The sequence below is a fragment of the Pleurodeles waltl genome, chromosome 11 (genome assembly GCF_031143425.1).
Source record: "Pleurodeles waltl isolate 20211129_DDA chromosome 11, aPleWal1.hap1.20221129, whole genome shotgun sequence".
Lineage (NCBI taxonomy): Eukaryota > Metazoa > Chordata > Amphibia > Caudata > Salamandridae > Pleurodeles > Pleurodeles waltl.
In genome coordinates this window covers 48708037-48730248 of record NC_090450.1, presented here as the reverse complement: position 1 = coordinate 48730248, position 22212 = coordinate 48708037, and the positions used below count along the sequence as shown (strand labels likewise).

At 43.1% G+C, this 22212-nt stretch overlaps 1 protein-coding gene across 2 annotated transcripts in view; it reads right to left on the bottom strand.

The window, feature by feature from the left end:
* CLDN11 (claudin 11) overlaps positions 1 to 22212 on the bottom strand; it is a 51990-nt gene that overhangs the window by 4120 nt on the left and 25658 nt on the right. The window lies entirely within an intron of this gene.

Sequence of the window (22212 nt, the reverse complement as noted above, 5' to 3'; positions counted from 1 at the left end):
ATCAAGCAAACAATACACATCCATCTTTTAAAGCGCTCTTAACCTGGTCCTCCACATTGCCATTAAAAATTGTGAGACTACAAAAACCACAAATTCCCCTTTATCAGGCTTAATAACCCTACATGCTTCACTAAAGTCTCTGACACCAATGTTTCTGCAAAGTGGTGCAACCACTTATTTATAATAGCACGATAACCAGGGCAAAAGAACAGTACATGCGCGATTAGTTCAGGCCAAGACACACAAATGAGGCAATAATCATCTTCTGAGTTTTCCATTTGTCCCCAGCTTTCTGTGAACGAGGCTGGCGGTAAAGTCCGGTACCTGAATTGCAAGTAAAGCTTACTGGCATTAGAGGGCTCTATTTCATCCAGGAACTGTTCTTTTTGAAAAATATCCTTTAACATTAAAAAAGTTGATACCAAAGAACCCATGTTGTGTTGATGATCTAATAAGCCTATTTGGCGCTGCCAGAAAGCATTCTTTAGCTGTCCTTTGGGATTTGCATGAGACTCTACTGGAGCAGTCCACAAATGGTCAAGCCCATTGTCTGCCAGTGTCCTCACATACCAGATCCAAGGAAGATTGCCTGTGACTGGTCGGGGCAAAATTTCAGCCATTCCCTGCTGGTAAAGGCTCAATTCTGGAGTTGCCCATAGCCCCTCCAAAACACGAGGGGTTGTAGCCTAGCTACTTGTGTAATATTTGTTTTGCCCAAGATCTAATCAAAGGGAAAGCAGTGGTGTACTATTCAGAAGGCCAATTAGTTGCCTCATAAATCGATTTTCAACAGTATCTAAGGCTATGGCTCCACATGGCCTCAAAGCTCCGAGCCACACAGAGGAAATCCAAGTTATTGAAAATTATTGGCCTACAGTGTAGGCGAGATGGGGTACAATTAGGAAACTTTAGATACCTTCAAGGACCCCCAGTAGCCTGCTCTAATGCAAGTTTGCACCTAGTGATGTGGGTCTGCAGATAAAGTGCTCATTCAGGACCATACTCAGGTATTCAAAGTCTGAACTTGCTCCAAGGGAGTCCCTCTCAATATGGGATAAGATCTAGTGGATCAACGGGGATTGAACACCATACATTTAATTTTTGTTTCATTTATATTGAGGCCCCTCAATTCAGGACCATACTCAGGTATTCAAAGTCTGAACTTGCTCCAAGGGAGTCCCTCTCAATATGGGATAAGATCTAGTGGATCAACGGGGATTGAACACCATACATTTAATTTTTGTTTCATTTATATTGAGGCCCCTCAATTTGCATAAGCTATCAAGCCTATCTGAGATTTTTTGCAGGTCCATAGGGGGCTTACAAAGGAGCAATGTGTCATTGGCAAACATCAGGGCAGGAATTCAGTTGTTTGTCAGGCAAGGTGCATCTGACTCAGTGTGATCCGCAAATGTTACAAATTCATTTATAAAAAGCAAGAAAAAGGTGGGGGCCAAGATGCACCTTGCCTAACTCCCCTACTAAGATGAAACTGATCAGTCGATTCCCCTATCTGACAACACCTTACTTGGACATAATTGTGATCGTGAAGCCTTACTATCAAATTTAATAGGTAAGGAGGTACTCCGATTTCCACAAGTGTTTGCCAAAGTTTGGAATGGGGAAACAGGTTGAATGTTGCCCTCAACTCGACAAATACCACATACAATCACCGACAGTAGGGCTTAACAAACTTCCAGTACAATAACTGTAAGCGAAAGACCTGGACTCATGTGCTAATGCTCTCACCGAACCCTGCCTGCAGTGAAGTCAGAATGCTGGAAGCAGATATCCAATCTTGCAAACGTTCCAAGATGACCCTTGCCAACAGTTTTTGGGAACAATCAATCAAACTATAGTTAGAGGAAAGATCTCTAGATATTTATTTTTTTTAAATAGGAACGGTCTCTGCACCTGCCAAGCTGCCAAGGTAGAAGGAATAGGTGCCCCTTTCAGTATGGCATTAAATAGAATAGTAAAGTATGGTGCCCAAATATCTACCTCATCAATAAAGAGGTCATCTGTACCTTATCTAACCGTGGCGCTTTGTTCCTCACAATTGTATTAATGGCTAACCTTATTTCTCCACAATTAAAACTTGTGCCTTCTGGAGGTGCAGTGACTAAAATAGACAACCTAATTGTGGTTGCCAACTCATCTAGGTTAGCCAACATTTTGTTGCAGCCAACAGATCCGAGCCCTGCACTCTGCTCCTCTTGGGAGTATAGGCTTGTAAAGTGGGTAACCCATTCAGCCATTATAATATGGTTATCAGCTGGAGAAACCCTTCAGAGAAGCCAGTGGAAATAATATTCCAAAGCATTTTTGAGTCTCTACTTTTAGCCGCTAACAAGCTTTCCCATTTCCCAGACATCCAATCGCGCCTTACAACCCGTATGGCATTTCTGTATTCCCATCTAGCTTGCTTGATCAGCCGTCTTTCACTGGTCGTGATGGCACCCTCAATGTCCCTCGTGCCTCCTTGAATTGATGACTATACCTGGAAGGCTTGCTTGGCCTCCATAAAAAACGGATCCCTCAATTTCTGGAACATTTAGGTGTGGACTTCACTGATTTTGGATAGTGCCATACCCTCCTCCCTGGATGGGTTTAATAAAGGCGGTATCTAACCCACTCTCTCTGCGACTACCCCATATACTTCAGCTACCGATTCCCTAAAACAAGCTATTGAGCTTCATTTAACCCTTCTCCTATTAGAGGACAACATTAAGCTTCTATCTAAGGGCTCATTGCAGCTTGGCTGCACTGCAGGATCTAAGCTCTTCAGCTCCAATGCAAGTGCATTATGGTCGCTGTCTTGGCAAGCAAGTACCACCATGTGTACCAGTTTAGCCTATAGCCGAACATCAAGCAGGATATAGTCAATAAGACTTATGCTTTATGGTTGATTAAATGTATGCTTTCCTTCTTTAGCTGACCATGACTTACCATTACAGGCTCTCAGCCCCTCTTTTATTACAACAGAGTTTAATTGTGAAGCCAGGGGAGGTCATTTCTTTATGGGTGGAATTTTTAATACTGCTATAGACCATAATCAATCTTCCTCAACTGACTGGAGCTGAACATGCACATCAAGAGTTTCAAATTGGCAATTAAAGTCTCCCCCAATTATCTTAGCAGTGTCTACTTGACGTGCCGCCGAATAGGTGGGCAACTTAAAAAGCGACCTGAAAAACTTCCGCCCCATCTCCCTTCTGCCTTTCCCAGCCAAAGTAATAGAGAAGACCGTCAACAAACAGCTGACCACCTTCCTGGAAGACAACAACCTGCTCGACCCTTCACAAACCAGATTCCGAACCAACCACAGCACTGAAACCGCCCTCATCTCAGTCACAGACGACATCAGAACCCTGATGGACAACGGTGAAACAGTCGCCCTCATTCTTCTCGACCTCTCGGCTGCCTTTGAGACCGTCTGTCACCGCACCCTAATCACCCGCCTCCGCTCCACCGGGATCCAAGACCAGGCCCTGGACTGGATCGCCTCCTTCCTCGCAAACCGGTCCCAAAGAGTCTACCTCCCTCCGTTTCGCTCAGAACCCACTGAGATCATCTGCGGCGTACCTCAAGGCTCATCACTCAGCCCGACACTCTTCAATGTCTACATGAGCCCCCTCGCCAACATCGTACGCAAGCACGACATCATCATCACCTCCTACGCCGATGACACCCAACTCATACTCTCCCTCACCAAGGACCCCGCCAGCGCCAAGACCAACCTACAAGAGGGCATGAAGGACGTCGCAGATTGGATGAGGCTTAGCCGCCTAAAGCTGAACTCTGAAAAAACGGAAGTCCTCATCCTCGGCAATACCCCGTCTGCCTGGGACGACTCCTGGTGGCCCACGGCCCTCGGCACCGCACCAACCCCCACAGACCACGCCCGCAACCTCGGCTTCATCTTGGACCCTCTTCTCACCATGACCAAACAAGTCAACGCCGTATCCTCCGCCTGCTTCCTCACCCTCCGCATGCTTCGCAAGATCTTCCGCTGGATCCCCGCCGACACCAGAAAAACCGTGACCCACGCCCTCGTCACGAGCCGCCTGGACTACGGCAACACCCTCTACGCCGGGACCACAGCCAAACTCCAAAATCGCCTACAACGCATTCAAAACGCCTCGCCCCACCTCATCCTCGACGTACCCCGCAGCAGCCATATCTCCGCACACCTGAGACACCTGCATTGGCTCCCAGTCAGCAAAAGGATCACCTTCCGACTTCTCACCCACGCACACAAAGCCCTCCACGACAAGGGACCGGAATACCTCAACAGACGCCTCAACTTCTACGTCCCCACCCGCCCCCTCCGCTCCTCTGGCCTCGCACTCGCTGCCGTCCCTCGCATCCGGCGCTCCACAGCGGGTGGGAGATCTTTCTCCTTCCTGGCGGCCAAGACCTGGAACTCCCTCCCCACCAGCCTCAGGACCACCCAGGACCACTCCGCTTTCCGGAGACTCCTAAAGACCTGGCTGTTCGAGCAGCGATAACCACCCCCTTTGTCCCTAGCGCCTTGAGACCCGCACGGGTGATTAGCGCGCTTTATAAATGCTAATGATTTGATTTTGATTTGATTTATGTAATACATTGGATACTCCCTTTTTTGCAGTTGGCCTACAATAAACATTGCAAATGCGGAGTGTAGCCATACATGACGGGGTCAAGGCATGACACGACAGATCTGGACAATTCAAATTCATCTTCTTGACACAACAAGAGAGGGTTGTCTTTATCTAAATTACCAAGCCACCCATAGGCCTACCTCTCCCTGTAGCAACCTTCTCCTTAGTTAAGGACATAAATCCTGCGTGATGACAGGACTGGTTGACCAGGTTTCTTGAAACAAACATATCATATTCACCTAGTCTCCTATAAATGTGTCCCATTCAGGACAGGACACTTTTGATGTGAGACCCGCTATATTCCAGGATATCGATTTAAAAAGTTAGAATCAGCCATTGTTGCGCTCACACCCTCACCGCCATCTATATTCAGTGGGGCCTAACCTTCCATAGCCTCATTCTCACATTCCTGGGCACTACTTACTTGAGAGACTCCTCCCCCAGTCAAGGGCACTCTTCCACCAACAGCCCATCCAAATGGAACATCCTCAAAACTATACTGACACCTGCCTAAACCTTTATCTGCCTGTAGAACCTCAAGCTTGGGCCCAGTAAGTCAATCAATGCTAGCCAAAGCACTGTCACAATTGTACGTCAGGATCCCACTTCTTTGGCAACACTCATTCCTGTGGCCCTATAGTTACCCCTTGATCCTTCTTCCTCAAAATGGGTTGGGGGTCTATAAAAGTAGCCCAGGGGCAGTAAGGCAACGCTACTATTGGATCGCTGGTTGTTTGATTGGCCAAAAAATAGATATTGCACCACACCAGGTGACCTAAAATGTATATGGATACAATCACCCTGTCTAATCTTGGGCCCTGCACCAATCCATCCCACCCTCCTTGCTAAAAGTAAGCCACTAGCCACAGCTGGAGGAAAGTTCTTATTTCAGCCCAGCCAGTTCAAAGTCTTATTGCATAATTCCACCTGGGACTCTCTTTGGTCCAACCACAAAGTTGGTACTCCAGCCACAACTGCCACATATGGAACCAATGTTGGGAAATACACAAATGGGCAGACTACATGAATATTTTGTTCCATCCTCAGCCCATTTTAAGTGTGTCTCCTTGATCAGTTCCACCTTAAAACACATTTGATAATAATTATGTATAAATATACCAAAGTCATCATTATTAAAAGGCATCGATGACTGATGAAGGGTTGATATTATATATGTATGGCTCAGCTTATACATATCCCAATGGCTCTTGTAGTTGTCTCCAAGCTGCTGACAACCACCATGATGTGGGCCAGACCAAAATTTCTGTGTGCCAATCAACTCTTTAACATCATCCACAACATCATCCTTCCTATCTTGTTATAGCCACAGACAATCAGCTGCAGGATAGCTACTACTAGCCCACGTGCAGCAACGGGACCATAGATTAAATTGAAGAACATCCTAAATTGAAATGAAACCATTTATACATGGGTAAGTCTTGGCCCTTAGGAAAATATACTCCCTGAGGTATAGATCTCAAAGGAATACAGAATGAGATTATAACCTTTATTAAAAGAGTCTTTATAATGAAAGGGCTTGAATTAATTTTCCTTGCGTAAAAGCTCAAAACTTAATCAATCAAAAAAACAAATGTATGTTGTGGTTCGGTTTATGCCTTAACTGTGCACAATCTTAAGCATGACTGATCAATAAAAGTGATAGGTAAAATTGTGAGCATTTGATTTTGTGGCAGAACAGGTTGATACTTCTCTCCTGTGTTGGCTTTTCTCTTGAGTCCCAGGATGTTAGAGAATTGAACATTTGCCTAGTGCTTATCCGGATGGTCAGCTCGAGACTCCTGGATCCTCTTCCTTTATGTAAATTTCTCATGAGGTCAAGTTCCATGGGGCTGTGTCTTTGGACATGCCACATGCCTGTGAATAGCAATCAAAGAGTGGGGGGCAGACATTTTCTGTGTGTGCCATCCACAAAGGTCATTCCTTTAGTTTGCTTTTTTGTTGTCATGATTATAATGGTGCAATCTTGGTCCGTAAGGCCCAGATTTACAAATAAATTATGCAATGCAGCTCAGGAAGTGGTATTGCTGCGGTGCTTTGCGTAAATCAGAGAGAGCAGAACAGTGCCATATCTAACAAAATGTGGCACATTTCTGCTCTCTCCCTGTGCTTGCCCACTTTATGATGCCACGTGCCCAAACAGGATCCCTGGCACTATAGTGTCAGGGTGTCTGCATTGTGGACAGCATAGGTTTTGCACAGAAAGGGATGCCTTTCTCACAATTTCTTCTTTGTATGTATACTGCAGCCTGCAGCACAAATGCAAATAGGAAATATATTGAAATGTAATTAAATATATTCTTCCTCATTTCACCAGCGTTAGGGAGGTGTAGGGTTATGGCGCAAACCCATGGTTTAAAGACTTTGGGCCAGATTTAATAAAAAATGACAGTGCACAGCACTGCGCCAAATTTGGCAGTGTCGTGCACTGCCATTTTCAAATGCGCGGGAGCTAAATTTGCTGCTGTGCGCCAACGCAGCCACCCTTGCACAATAGTGCAAGGATGGCTGCGTTGAGGGGGAGATTGTTTTTGTGCAGGAAGGAGCACCTTCCTGCACAAAAACAATCTTAAATGGCGTTTTGCTCTATCTATGTGTGCTGCAGGTTTACGAAAACTTGTAAATCTGAGGCTGCGTCAAAATGCAATGGGTGTTGCTGTGGCACGCCCACAGCAACACCCATTGCAAGCCCCTTCCACGCAGAGTGCTGTGTGTGAAGGGGGCATATTTACAAAGTGGCGTTAAGCCACAAAAAGTAGCTTAATGCCACCTTGTAAATACAATGCAGGGCATAGCGCCACCAGAGTGTCATGAAAAGTGACGCTACGGTGAGGCTAGGGGCTCTTAGATCTTAAATATTCCCATTTGCATAAATGGATTTGACTTAAAGTTCAAATGTGGATGCATGGGAATGAATTCTTATGCACCATCCATGGAACGCCTCCTTGATGCAGAGTACGATGCATTCTGTAGTATAACTCAAACTGGTTTTATAGGTACTACAGGATGAGAGATTTCTTCACAGAGAAATGGAAATTCACATTGTTTAGATTTTGTCTTTCTCAATATGAACAAGGGAAGAAGTCCGAAGGGTGAATAGTCAATTGGCTAAGCCAACAAGCGGTTCAAATTGGTATAGCTAAGGGAGCCATGTAGGACAGGGTCCTATTAACCCGCTTCACAGAGGCTATACACAAACGTCGGCTATTCTTCATACATTGATATAAATTTAATGTTCACCACAGTACATGACGGGGGGAAAGTTCCATGACCAAGATAGAGTTTGACAAGTACAGATGAGAACAGTGGAAACACATTGGGTTAGACCACCCCTAAATCATAAATCTTGGGGATGATATTACAAATAACAATTCCAAAACCCGAGGAAAACATTGATCGTGTGGACTCATCCAGTTCCGGACCTGGTAGTCCCTTTGCTTGTTGTTTCTATAGTTATATGAAGGATCTACTAGCCTTAGTGAAGCGGTTTAAGTCGCAGTAGCAAGGTAACTCAGTCACATGTTTCTGTGAGTAGATGTGAATTTATTTTAACTTACTCCTAAACTGGTGCCATATTTGCCTAATCTCAAAAGTAGTAAAAACTAGTAGTGAATGATTCCAAGGTAGAAGTCATGTGGGTGGTTTGTCACAGAGTACCATAAACCTGTTTATGTGAGTTTAGCGACAAGAGTGTTATAAAAAAATATCACAAAGTAGAGTAATATAATTAGATGCTGAAAAGATGTTCAGTCGCATTGAAAGGGGATTCCTGTTTAGAATTTAAAAAATATGGGGAAATAAGGGTGACCGGTCTGAAAGTAAGAATGTTCAAATGAGAACTGCAAGAGATCAAAATAGACCTGCAATGTATTAAACTGTACTATGGAGCACTTATTAAAATGTCACCTTTAAAATAGTGACCTCCAACATACCACCTGGCAGGCAAAATTAAGATCTCCAATGCTGAACACATAACAAAAAGCAATGGCATCACCAGACTTGTGACCAAGAAGTGAAAGATGAAACTGAACAGAAGGAAAACTTACTACTACCTTGCACCTAAGATCTGGAAATCTATCCTAACAAGTCTTGCTTCTATTTCTAAAAGACATTGCAGACACACCTTATCAAGAACACCTCATTCCCAGATAACTGTAGTGACTGCACCATGCCCGTGAGCATTGCATGGAGAATATTCCTGTCCCAGTGCATAAAATGTTCTTACCTCTTTCTCCTGCGTTTCCTCACTTTCCATGTGCAAAGCTTCACTGCTTTAGCAAGGTCTGCAATTTATAAATACACATACATACGTACATATATTCAAGGCTGGGATACATCAACCACCAGACCGCTTATGGCCATTACATCAAACATTACATTGCTTATAGAGATGCTTATTTAGAAATAAAAAATACTCTGTGCTGTTCTGTTTAGTTCCCATTCCCCAGAATTTGAATTATTTTTGTTATTTTTCTGGGAAGCAGGGAGGATCCTGAGCACGTAAAAGCAGAAATGTCTTCCGTGTTCTTGAAGAAAATTCTATGTGCATCAGGGGGACTTGTTTTTCTTCTGTAGTACGTGATACACCCGCCATTATATGGTAGCCAGCCCGCCATGCATTTTCACCAAAACCTTGCGAGTTCTGTCACCGGGGGGACTTTTTGTGCGATAATGTTCTGCTGTGCTGGTGAAGATGTTAAAATACTTCAGAAGAACTGCTCTGGGCCGGTGGACGTATAGTGCTTCCCTATTCACATAAGAGTTTAGTGACCCACTTGCCCAATATTTATGGACAAGAATGAATAATTTTGCATTTTTATGAAGTTGCAAACGTGGCACTTTGCCCAGCTGTACACTCACATGGGCAGAAGACACACATGATAGGTCCAATAACCTGGCATGCCTAGACATTTGCCAAGACCAACAGCAGATAAGGAGTGGGTGATCCTTTCTTCCAAGGAAGTCATTTCATTCGCACTTAACTGATTTATTGTCTAGGTGTCCGTTTCATTAAGACCATATAATAGTCAGCCGGATGAAGGCTAGTATTGAGATGCTTATATGCCTCTGAAATATGTCAGTTTGCTGTCACACTAAACAAAAATATGTTGCTTGCACCTACATAAAATTGTAGTGGTTTCACCTTCAGGCATTTCACACCAAACCTATACTCTTTAAAACACATACAAGCAGATCATTTTATTTAATCACTCACAGTAAGGTTCTGTGGAGAATTAAGATGTTCTATCAGTGAGTTATAAGCTCAGTTCTCCATTAAAGTGCAAAAGAGATACATGTGGCTTGCAAGAGGTGAAAAGTGCATTGGATTATCTTATGTGTGTGAGTGTATATGTACATGTAGGGAAATGGTAGATATCAGTGGTGTACTTGCGCTTTGTCAAAAAGGGCAGCACAACTTGTTGGCTAGGCCTTGAACACTTCCACTTCATAGTAAAATGTGGTGTGTTGTGGAAAGGAGATGTGTTCCTTTAGAAATACACAACTAATAACATACTAAGGTATGACCAGATGCATGTTTCCACTTCAGAAAACAAGGATGTTCAATTTTCACATCCAATGGGTTTGCAAATGGGAATGCAGTTTGAGACGTGGACTAAATACTAATTGGTCACAATGCAAACACGGCCGGCTTTAGGGCGGTGCGAGCGGTGCGGCCGCACTGGGTGCTGACCTGAATTGGGGGCGCTGACCTCAGGGGGGCGCTGTGTTTAGTAATGACTTACGAAACTTGTGATTTCAAAACACCTGATGAAAAGTTCCTTGTGCTCCAGCCTTCAGGAAACAATAAAATGTCAAGGTACCTCTTGTGATTAATGTTCCTGCTAGGGACAGAGAGATGGGAGTTTTGTCTAGTGGCAGCTTTGACTCGCCATAAAGTATCGTAGAGGGTTAATATGCCTGCTGCAAAGAACAGATCTATATTTTATGTAGACAGCTGAGTGGATTAGTAAAGTCACCCTTTACAAGCACTTTAAAACAACTCAATATATGTGAAAGGGGGACTATGGACAGATGAGGGGCACATTTGCCGGGTGGTAGTAAGTGAATCCGAGGAGGTGGTCATGGGGTGAGGGGAGCCAAAAAGATTGATGCACTGGGCACCACTAGCGCTAAAGCCAGCCCTGAATGCAAATCATATGCACGAGGTTGCAGCATAGCCTGCGACCAGTGATAGGTACCTGCGACCAGTGATAGGTACGGAGGCCTGCATGGACCAGCTGACCTCGTTTTGTCCTTGCGTTTGCATACCCAGATGGAAAATATTTTTAGGGCAACCCATGTCTGCTAAAAAAATTACAAAAAAAACAAAAAACGTTGCAGTGGTCCAAAGGCAATCAGTTATTTCCCGAATTTGGCGATCAGTAACTGATCAATGTTTAGTGACTACAGTTGCAGTCTCAAATCATTGATAAACCTCTTTCCATTTCACAATTTGACACACCTTTCACGCCCCTCTTAGTTTCAAATCCAGCAAGTTTGCAAAAGCCCTTTCAAGAGTTGGAAAGACTTTGCTAACTCAAAAGAGGCTTTTTAAATTGTGAAAAGACCTTTTGCAATCGCAAACCCAACTGTTTTGCAAATCGCATACTTTGTTACTATAGAATAACCGTGGATTGATGGCCCAAAACGTGTTAGCTACAGTTGGAATACAGAAGGCATAAATTCACATTTGAAAGTTTGTTACTTTTACTGAGCATCAGCCAAGAACGAAAGGAAACTAAATTGTTTTGTAAATCCTTTGTAAATATTTTGAAGTGACCAGTAAACTCTTCCACTTCAGATTTATATAACAAATAGTTAGGAAATGCTTCTATAAACACATTCGGGGCTTTTAAACACTAGTTATGAACTGTTTGTTTTCTTTACATCAGAGCTCTGAGCCTTCCTGCCGGGCCCACATTCAAGCATTGTTGATTTTACAACTCCCCAGGTTGAGCATTAAACTGAAAGATAACAAAGTATATACATGAGTTTCCCTGGCTATCTGGGAGAATATATGGCTGTCTGAGCCTTTTGGCTGAACAATGCCTCCTCCTGGATAATTGCATTAGTAGTAAATTCAATTTCTATTATGTTGCCCCTCTGATGTCTGTTTATTCGAGAGCCTGGTCTGGTCTAGACTGAAAACAAATTACTGTCCAAAGCAGAACGATATTTTAAAATATATTTCAGAATAGGCTAGAGGCATTTTCTTTGTCGGAGAACGAAAGCCCACATATGTATGAAACATTTCTGTGGATGAAAGATCAAGGTTTGGTGGGACACTAAGATTAAGATGTGGATGAGTTGGGAAAGACTTGTAGGGCCCCCTTAGTGTGTCCAGTAAATAAATGAAACAGGCAAGGTACATGTTTTCACCTTGGTCAGGGCTAAGCATTTCTATTATAGGATAAGACAAACCAAGTCAAATTTCAGCTTTCCATCTCAAGCTAAGGTGTGTGTGGATGGCTGACACAAGACCTTCTGGCTTGGGGCCAAGCAGCACAGGGGCACCTCTAAAGAGATCTGGCTAATTAACTCTGCTCAAATTGGAATTAACAGGAAACTCTTGCCTATCCTGCTTAGACATCAGATTTAATTTCTCAGCTCCATTGCTGACAGCCACAATGAGGCAAGGGAATTCCCCTTTCCTCCAGGAGACACAATGACCTTGAAAATACAGCAGCCAACATGATGTGTGTTAACCATCAATAGTAGAACATGTTGCACAGACTGTGCACCAGAGCAGAGCTCTTACCCTGCCAGTGACCAGCAGTGGACCAGAGGAAGAAATGCGTCACCATCGGATCAAGAAGCTGCCCTTTCTCTACGTCATATCCAAGGAGTAAGAAGCAAACTGCAGTGGACCTTTACAAAGGTTTTGAAAAACATCTACATTAGTTTCCAGAACAATGATTATGTGTATGGGGGACGTGCAAGGAGGTAATAGAGAAGAGATCAAGATGTAAAGCGTAGGAGAAGATACTGCAGGGAAGTCAATGAAGACATCAAAGGAGAAGGGTGGCTAGACTGCTATCATTGAGGGAACTGGTAAAGTGGCCCCAATATTGCTCCTATTGATGTGTTATGTTGCTGGAGCTTGTATGGCACACATCTCCAATTAGTATTACCTTATCGCCATAATGTGTGTCTGGAATATGCAGACTTCCTGGGGCTATCCTTTGGTCCAGCCGCTCCACCTATCATTACTATCTGCTCTCCAAGCAATCAGTGAAAAGGATGTTCTTGTTATTCTTCTTCCAGACCCCAGCTCACAGTGCCTCCACTGTCTCTGATATCATCCTGCGGGTCTTCCAGCCCGTTTGCTTGATCTACCTTTAGAATCACCTCTGACAAAGACAGTGTTAGAAGGCAGTGTCCATGTTCTGGCCTACCGTCTCCTGCACTGATCTTGGAAAGTGTGAAAATAATATCAAGGTGCATTTAATTGAAAACCATCTTTGCAACCAATGCCTTCCACTACGTTGATGCAACACACAATGTGATAAAGGAATGTCTGCATTACTCTCAGCCACTGGATCACTCTGGGAGGCATTTCTTAGCATCATCTTTTCCCTATTAAGTGCCTGATTACGAGTGGGTCAGTTAATTCCGACCCATGCATAAACTTCTGTTTTCGCATGGGCCTGAATTCCATGTTTTGTTTTATTTAACAAACATAAATATTATCTGATACCTTTCTCAAACTTCAGTAAATTTTGGCAGGTCACACTTGTTGAAATTTAACAGGGGAAATTATAGGTATTTACTGTACCACATGGAGTTTAGTGTGTTAAACAACAAAATGCATGTATTATTCCCCACAAACTTGTAATAGGTGTTATTTATTGCACACTTTAAATTACATATCTACTGGTATTGTTATTTATCATGTGTGATAAACAACACCTAAACTCGTAAAAAGGCCATAAGACACTTAAGACAGAGTCCTGCCCACTGCAAAATAGTCTTGGTCCTGCTCCAATCAGAACACTCCAACCCGAGCTGTCAGGCAGGTCCCTCCCAGAAGCAAATAAAAGCAACTGCAGAAGGATTTCAGCTTAAGTAGACCACACCAGCGAGGCACTCTTTGAGTCCTATGACACAGTGAGCACGAGACCCACATCTGGGCATTCCCATCACACTTAGGCTGTCAACTGCAACACCCACAAAGGTAATGGATGGAGGCCGAGCAAGCACCGGAGGATGACTTTAATTCAGGAACTACTTCCATCAAATTGTTTGTTGCCTCGCTTTGATGGATGCTTTTGAACCCTTGTTTTCAGCATTTTTAAGATTCTTTTTTGACATGGAATATTGTTGGAGTTGGAAAGGATAAAATGTTTTTAAAGGTGGGAGGACTTGTGAAACTCCTGATTAGAGGCATAATTCACCCAGTAATCAACTACAAGAAATGCCAAACTGTTTATTTAGCTTGTATGTAGTAGTGGTTCTATGCAGGAAGTGCTAGGCTTATTTAATTATAGCAGCTGGAACTTTAAATTGAGGTAATTTACTTGATGTTTTAACACTTTATACCTTAGCATCAGTAGAGAACCGAACAGTTTGGGCATACATTGTACACACTTACTCAACCAGTGCAAGCATCACAAGGGAGGCTATGCTGTTCCTCTGTCCTGAACTGAATTACTGTTGTCCACCTTCTGCTTTCTTTAACCAGTTCTTGGCTCTCCTTAATCCCCATTGCTTTCTCCTTGAGGACTCTTACAACTGCCCCCACCTTATGTTTGCTACACAATTTCTGAAGCCAGGATATAGCCAGATAAGCACTTATGACTGTCACGTTGTATAAGTGTTCTGCAATGCTACCTCAGCAGGGTACCTTATTCTCAGAAGGAAGGTGGATCCGACTCACGCAAGTCAAAAGATTTTCATCTCCTTGACAACTCTTCATCGATTATGAAATGTCATCATATCATTGGAAAGTAGGTTTATAGCAGGAACTTCTGCAGACTGGAAGGCACGGAACCTAAAAGCTGGGACTTAAAGGCATTAAACCACAAGGTGTGACCAGGGTGGCACAGCCTGCCCAAGAACGGATACTGAGAGAAATAGATGGAATTGTAAATTTCTATTTCCATATTGAGCATTGTCTGGTTTCTGCAATGAAGCTCAAATTGTTTCTGGCTTTGCAACCATGGTATCAAGTAAATTAGTACAAATGCAAACTGCAAGGAACCCTGTGTCTTCTGAATGAAGTAATTGATACAACTGATGTATTGTTGTTATTTGTTACCAAATACAAAGGGCTACAAACGCACATGAAGGAACATGGTAAACAACAGCACCACTCTGACTCCAGCTACCAAACTGTAGAGGATGAATACAGCATTCTAGTTCCTGACGCCAATCATCAGACTGAACACAGTGCTCTAGGCAGACACACCCACTGGAGCAGCTAGCCAGGTAGCCCTCCATGTATGGAATTACTGTGATCTAGCATAGATTTTATCAATGCATCCACCAATCACTTTTTACAACTAGTTCTTCAGCAGTGACATACTTTAAATCAATAGCAATTCACCACTGAGTCCAATTAAATTAAGATGTACATTACCAATCCAAATAAAGCTCAAGTTGTTTACATTGTTAGTGAACTTAGTGAAGCGTCCCCTTCAGAGCTAGAGCGTAAACGATGACAACAGAGTTCACTAGTGGAGGGTACTAATGCAACCTACATTTTGGTACCATTCTGTTGTAATCTGCTGCTTCTCCTCCACCCTGCCACCCTCTCTGGATTCTAAAATACCCTAGACCAGTTTTCCTGCGAGCTGCTAAAAGAAAGATGTACATTTCTTCAAAGGCCTAAAAGAGGCCTCCTATGAATACTAAAGAGGCCAGAGGCAAGCCTTGATGAATTTTAAATTGTACTGGATTTGAGGCATAGAAAATGGAATATGTTCGCCATCTCAATCAAATATCGGAACAATCACAACGTACTGCCTGAGACCGTCCCCACATTCATTATGCTAAGAAGCAAAATACCATGGTCCATGATGGCAAAGGCCACTGAACATCCACGTAGCAAGGCTATCAATCTAGACCTATTAAGATGCTCTGACACAGAAATGAGGTAGGGAGGTCATAAAGTCTCTCAAGCTCAATAAAAGTTTGCCTCTGGTTCTCCACAACCTTTTCCAAAACTTTAGCAGTCCAGGGTAGACTGTTAATATGGTAAAAGACATTTTGAGTCTTTTGAGTCAAACAAACACTTCTTCACGCGTCCTTGAGGCCCTTTTTAACTCTCTGAGATGAAAACGTTGGTGATCATGTTCAATGTCACAGGGGTTAAATATCTGTTCTTTCTAACATGGAGAAAATGTTTTAGAGAGTTGAACAATCTCTTACCTGGTCCAGTAAAATCATGAGGATATCAAATGAAGTGGTAAGATAAGTTTTCAATCAGATACTTGGAGCGGGGTGGTTTATGTCCACAAATAATGGTGACCCAATATTCAATTTTCAATATCTGTAGTTTTAGAAATAGTGAAAATTCTTTACTGGTTCTTGGCTCGACCGACCACAGTAGCAGTGCAAGGAGGCAAGATCAGATAGCACACAGCTTGAACCAAATGCTATGAGTTGCTAATGTGGATCTAAATCTATCCAGTAAAATATCTTGTAAGCTAAAAAGAATTCTTATTTCTGTATTCTATGGAAGCCAGCTTTCAAACCTCAAAATCTTTAGGATCATCTGAATTCAACTAACTAGACTGGACAACAGGTATCTAAAGCTCGTTCTTAAAGTATGAGTAAGGGTTCAAATCAAAGCACACTTGTTATTTTCTGTCTGCCTGTAAAGTGTTGGCTCGCTCACAGAGATTGTTAGCCAAGAAAGTATAATTTTCAAACAATCACAGACAGTTACTTCCAAAATTAAAGAAGCTACAGATAACTGCAAAGCTTTTTTTGGAGAGAATGCAGTGATACAGTATTTTCCTAAATAGAAAGTTACCAATGCTTTGATTTGACCATGCCATGATTTGGCAGGGAGTAGTATTAAAAGAGAAGAAGACCACAAAAAGTTGAATGAAGTGTTGAGACAATGATACTTGAGGAGAACGACTAATTAGGTATGATGGTTGTTTAACACAAAGCTAAGCCTGCAAAGCACTTTGCCAAAAGAAAGGCAAGGGTAAGAGAGGACATGTTTCACGATGATGACAGTTATTTAAAGATATCAACAAGTGCAGTACCTGTCTTACTGAAGCACACAACTCAGACATACAAATCCTTATTATATAGTGTGTTTTTTCCCTCTTTTATTATTGCTTGTTAATGTCTCTCTTGCTTCTTTGCTGAAAATTTATAAACCATTTGGAAGGAAAAATAACAAACAAGTCCTTCACCGAACGAGGTTTTGGATGCATTCAGATTGTCTACCAGTGTTTAAGAGTTCCATTGCTCGCCTAGAATGGATAATCTATTCTTGCATGGCACTGGAAACCTAATTACATTTCATAGAGGGGTCTGTTTTTGAGGGTGGTATGCCCTATAATGAACATGCCTCACATTGTCCAAATGAATCATGCATTAGGTCTCTCTCTTGCAGTCCCACACATGCAGAATGCCACTCTCTCTCACACACACACACATGTACTCACTCACGCACACCCACACATACACACTCACACCCAAACACTCACAGGCAGTCTTTCACGTTCAAAATGACCAGGCGAAGACTTAGAAAGGCAGTTATCTATTCAGATGCTTAAGGCTGTCATTATTCTTTATGATCTTGACATACTGGCCTTCCAAGTGTTAAATGGATGACCACTGACTGACCTAGGCTTGTCAGCTTCACAGGGCATTTGATTTATTCTAATCCAGGCACTGACATTTTTCATTTGAACTACAGTGGGGCTGAATTGCCCTTTGCTGGGATAGAGCGTATTGAAATGGAAAATTCCAGCTGGAATTCATATTAATGAGCACATATGACGAGATACCAACCAGCTGGAGTTTGTATTGTGGTGCTAGTTATAGCCTTTTGAAGTTATGCGTCAAATAGATCGAGTAATACACCCCTAAATTTACCATCACAATGACAGAAAATTGTCCCACATGTCTGAATGACAACCTAGGGAACTGGTGACATATGGGGCCTGATTACAACTTTGGAGGACGGTGTTAATCCGTCCCAAATGTGACGGATATACCACCTACCGTATTACGAGTCCATTATATCCTATGAAACTCGTAATACGGTAGGTGGTATATCCGTCACATTTGGGACGGATTAACACCATCCTCCAAAGTTGTAATCAGGCCCATAGTGTAGATCAACCCTGTCCTGCAGACTCACTATCTGAGACCTTCAACCTCATAGGTCGAAGTTTTCATTCTCTTAACCTTGTCCTGCAGCTCTAACAGGCATGCTACAATGTTGCTTTGGTTGGTGATGTCATATGGGGTTTACAGAAGTATGGTGACATCATTCAACGGATGGCTCCTTTAAAGAAAAAAAGAATCACTATTTGCATGTAATAGGAAAAGGCCTGCAAAAAATGTAGGCAAACGTGGGATGTTTTTGAGGAAAATTTAGGATGAGCGTACAACTTATTGTTGTAAGTAATATGAAGATGAATTGATCATATTGTACGAATATTTATATGCACTATTTATTCTAACTGATGTTTTTGTATAAGTATCAGCAACATTCTGAAGATAAAAGTGTTTTTCTGTCAGGGCAACAACTGTTCCTCATCCAAACTGTCTCTGTCAGCCATGTGAATATTACTGTCTAATACCTATGTATGTACTGGCATATAGGTTGAAGGGCGAATGATATGCATGTTTTAATGATAGGGATGAGCCCAGAGTGATATGAAACAGTATCAATACTACTTGGAACGACTGACAATGTCAGTGGAGTAAAGAATATCGAGAAGAAAACTGATCAAATATTTGTATTTGTAAGTATAAAGCAATACTGCCCTCATGTGACTAAGAAAGTTATCCTGTGATGTTTACATGATATTCTGATGACTAACAGAGGTATCAGGTACATAAGAACACTCCTTGTGTGCAACACATTAGCTCCTTTAAATTGTAAATAGCACACAAAAAGTTATGCTCCTGGCATAATAAGATGGGAAGACATGGAGGAGATTCATTAAGCAATATTAGAACACTGAAATGGTGAGAGCTCCACTGAAGACAAATGAGTGACTCAGGGCTGATAATGGCTGGTATAAGCCTTGTGATCCAACATTGCATAGATTGTCTTTCAGTTTCTCCCTATTGAATTTAGAACATTTTACCCACAGTGAGTGGAATGTTCTAATAGCCTTATTCCCCTTCTGCCTTGGGCTACAGTAGTTGTTAAAGGCTCTCTTCCTTGCTATAGGCCCTTGTCTCTGTCTCAAGCCTATAATTCGGGTTGTGGGCCTCTAACAAACGGTATAGCCCTCAGCAGTTGACTATAAGGCTATATTACCTAAGGAGGGGTGCTTCCAGGTAATTAATTACTGATGGGGGGTCGTGATATTGGCATCGGAAATCTAGTAACAGGTGCCCCACTCTTAATAAGGCGTGATGACCATCAGTGTGGCTTAGTGGCCCTCTGGCAGATGGGCTGCCAGGCAAAGGGTTTAAGCCCACAAACCCAGACGAGTTTAAGCCGGTGTAAACTCTGAGGTTCCCCTGATGCAAGGCAGAGTAGAACCACTTTGTGAAGCTATAAATAACCTTCTAAATCATCTTTAGGCAGGTCGGACACTCTTACAAGGGACAGCACCCAGTGCGCGCTCTTCAAATTTTCAGCCAAGGAAGTGTGTCAATCACCTAGTGTAACTGTAGCAAACTGCTAGGCAGAAAGTTTCAGATCACTGCAGTTGCAGTTTATGGGTTGCATTGATTTCTATTGGTATTTTAATTTAGTAACTAGAATGTCACACTTTACAACCACTAGATATATTTGTGTATTATAATATTTAACATCCAAAAGTCACATGTCACTACTGGATCCATGCATACCATTTGCAACTGGACAATTGGGTCAATGGCAATCAGGCTTTGAGTCAGAGCCAGTTCCTACTTTTTGCCGGTGGTTGCTGATAGGACCCCCCGGAATTCTTTTTTGGGGGACCAGAACTTATTTTTAAGCTACAGACTTTGACCATGAACAAAACTGAGAAAGGGAGAAAATGGAAAAAGGAGACAGGAGAGAAAGACGGAACAACAGTAACAACGGCAGAAAGCAGGGATCAAAAAACCTTCAAAGAGGAAATAAAGGGGCAAGGAGAGGATGTTGGCGAAAGGAAGACACATGATGTGAAAACAAGAGTATGCAGCCTTGGTATTAAAGAACCCCAACATTTAGCAGTGGTGGTGGTGGCGGCGGGTTTCTGAGAAAAAACTGGGAACCAAAACTTATTTGACAAATTAAGCACTAGGTAGGTTCAATATAAGACTACACCATCTGTGATCTTCAGTAGGGACATATTTTAATCCAATAGATTCAGTAGATTATTGTATCTATCCTTTGTAAGAGTCCAATTGGTATCATCTGCAACAACAACAGCAGCATAAATGGATCATCTTCTGTGCAATGTTTGATGTACTGTGTGCAAAGCACATTAATATACATCTACAGTCTTCCTATGCTTTGCCAAAAGATGCCCAAAATCACTGTACATTTGTAAAAAAAAAAGTGTTTTGTTATAACACTGTGAGTACAGCCCCCCCCCCCCCCCCCCACCAATCTGTGGTGAAAACATGAAAAGAAACAAACTGAAGCATCTCAACGTGAGTGGAACCAAGTCTTTCAAGTATTTCTTGGACTGCTATCCAAGCATCTACGATCTAGAGGAAGAGGAAACAGGAAACAGGAAGTCCAGAAAGCACGTGAAAGAAGAAATGCTGACAGGAAACCGATTGGAGAAGGTCAGCGACAAGTACTATACATTTATCAGAAAAGTGGGCTTGCATTGCAGCAAAGACTGGTGCATGTTGAAAAAAATCCTATTTCCATTTGTTACTTGCACATTAAAGCAATCTGTCTTCTCCGTAAAATTAATCCGAAGTAATATTGATGATTTAGAAACGGTGTATTTCAAGTTTGATTGATAAAAAAGTAAACATTTTATCAAGACCAAGGGAGTATACGTGCTCCAACTCCAATAGGGAGGTGCGCACTTAATTCCAATCAGGTATCCTGACCTGTGCTGCACGGAGTATCGACTTTCCATCAGCGGGCCTCCATGCTAAAGACGAGCACTCCTATAGGGAGGCATGTACCTGACTCCAATGGGGTATCTGACCTGTGCTGCATACAGTATCATCTGTCCCTGAGCGGGCCTCCATGCTAAAGACGAGCACTCCTATAGGGAGGCATTTACCTGACTCCAATGGGGTATCTGACCTGTGCTGCATGCAGTATTGACTTTCCATCAGCTAGCCTCCATGCTAAAGACGAGCACTCCTATAGGGAGGCATGTACCTGACTCGAATCAGGTATCCTGACCTGTGCTGCACGGAGTATCGAGTTTCCATCAGCGGGCCTCTATGCTAAAGACAAGCACTCCTATAGGGAGGCATGTACCTGACTCCAATCAGGTATCCTGACCTGTGCTGCACGGAGTATCGAGTTTCCATCAGCGGGCCTCTATGCTAAAGACAAGCACTCCTATAGGGAGGCATGTACCTGACTCCAATCAGGTATCCTGACCTGTGCTGCATACAGTATCATCTGTCCCTGAGCGGGCCACCATGCTAAAGACGAGCACTCCTATAGGGAGATGCCACCTGACTCCAATCAGGTATCCTGACCTGTGCTGCATACAGTATCATCTGTCCATCAGCGGGCCTCCATGCTAAAGATGAGCACTCCTAGAGGGAGGTGACACCTGACTCCAATGGGGTATCTGACCTGTGCTGCACGGAGTATCGACTTTCCATCAGCGGGCCTCCATGCTAAAGACGAGCACTCCTATAGGGAGGCATTTACCTGACTCCAATGGGGTATCTGACCTGTGCTGCACGGAGTATCGACTTTCCATCAGCGGGCCTCCATGCTAAAGACGAGCACTCCTATAGGGAGGCATTTACCTGACTCCAATGGGGTATCTGACCTGTGCTGCACGGAGTATCGACTTTCCATCAGCGGGCCTCCATGCTAAAGACGAGCACTCCTATAGGGAGGCATTTACCTGACTCCAATGGGGTATCTGACCTGTGCTGCACGGAGTATCGACTTTCCATCAGCGGGCCTCCATGCTAAAGACGAGCACTCCTATAGGGAGGCATTTACCTGACTCCAATGGGGTATCTGACCTGTGCTGCACGGAGTATCGACTTTCCATCAGCGGGCCTCCATGCTAAAGACGAGCACTCCTATAGGGAGGCATTTACCTGACTCCAATGGGGTATCTGACCTGTGCTGCACGGAGTATCGACTTTCCATCAGCGGGCCTCCATGCTAAAGACGAGCACTCCTATAGGGAGGCATTTACCTGACTCCAATGGGGTATCTGACCTGTGCTGCATGCAGTATTGACTTTCCATCAGCGGGCCTCCATGCTAAAGA